The 1468-nt window shown below is 36.8% G+C and overlaps 1 protein-coding gene across 4 annotated transcripts in view; it reads right to left on the bottom strand.

The window, feature by feature from the left end:
• LOC102679452 (hemicentin-1) overlaps window positions 1–1468 on the bottom strand; it is a 93110-nt gene that overhangs the window by 67062 nt on the left and 24580 nt on the right. The window lies entirely within an intron of this gene.

Here is a 1468-nt window from a genome sequence, read left to right as displayed (position 1 = left end):
AGAGAGAGAGAGAGAGAGAGAGAGAGGTGTAGGGGGCGTTGGTTTGTCGGTCGGTTGGCGACAGAGCATCGTACGATTCCGTTTAAAATGCCGGCAGTATTTAATTGATGGGCGGGGTAGTAATCGACGATACACCGATTGCTCGTCGAAAGGGGGTTTAATATTAATTACTGGAGTTTGTTTCATGGCGTTACGAGAACGCCGCCNTATATATATGTATGCGTGTATACATCGGACACTTTTCGTTTTTTGTTCTCTTCAACCTGTCGTCGATCGCCGCCTAGAATGTTATTTAATTACGAGAACAATTATGCGTACGGTTAAGCGAGAAGCTGCTTATGTCCAACGAATATTTGACTTTTGAAAGTTTTTTTTAATAATTGGTAAAAAAGAAAAGAAGAATCGGTTGATCATTGACTCTATTTTCTCGTATGCTTCTTATTTTTCTTTTTTCTTTTCTAAATAAATCGGTGGAAAAGAGAGAAAGAAATATTACGATGGATTTTGGATATTCTTCGTATTTTTTCGAAAATACGATATTACAATGATTTTTCTTTTCCAATTTTTTAAAAAAATTAATCGATCGATAACCCGAGAGAGACACACCGAGGTAACACACCGGAGCTGGAGCTTTCGATTAAATTGTGTCACGGCTTTTTCCTCTTTTTTTTTTTTTTTTTTTTTTTCATTTTAAAGAATTCCGTTAAATTGAAAGATCGGTTCGGATACGTCGTTCATTATTCAGCTATCTCTGTACAGCTTTTTCCTTTTTTCCTTCCCTTCCTCTCTCTCTCTCTGTCTTCCTCTTTTGTAAAAAAAAAAAAAAAGAAGAAAGAAAAAAAAGGAAGAGAAAAGTTGGCGAACCGCGAATCGAATAAAATCCGTGTCGAGAAGTGTGATGCGTGCGTGTGCCCACTTGGCACGGGGACATTGTTTCGAACACGTCGCGCGTGTATTATCTTTGGCACACGATGTCCCGCGCGCCACCGTTTCAAAGAATAGACGTTTGTACTCATTCATTAAACAGACGTAGAATGGATGTCCGCCGAATGGACAGCGGACACGCGATCGACTATAGAACATCCGACATTGATACTCTTTTTTCAAATGGGTGGAAAAGAGGGAAGGCCTGGACAATCCCGCCTTTCTTTTTATTATCACGCGCGTGGAGGATCGCGGTTATTTAACATTAAAAATTATCGATAATAAGAAAGCTATTGGATGGAAAGGAACGTCTCTCCTCTTTGGAATTTTATTTTTCGAGTGACAGTGAATTAGTGATTTATAAATAAAATATATTAGTATAATTAATTATACAAAAGTTAGCGAATGAAAACATCTTAATCTTGGTTTAATTGTGAATAGGGAATTTATTTGGAATCAGAATTATAGATTTAAAAATGGAAAGGTATCAATGTAAAATAATATTTATCTTTTCAAAAATAATTCAAAGTTGTTAAGCATCGTG

This window comes from Apis dorsata, unplaced genomic scaffold (genome assembly GCF_000469605.1).
Source record: "Apis dorsata unplaced genomic scaffold, Apis dorsata 1.3 scaffold_199, whole genome shotgun sequence".
NCBI lineage: Eukaryota > Metazoa > Arthropoda > Insecta > Hymenoptera > Apidae > Apis > Apis dorsata.
This window is presented reverse-complemented; position numbering and strand designations above follow the sequence as displayed.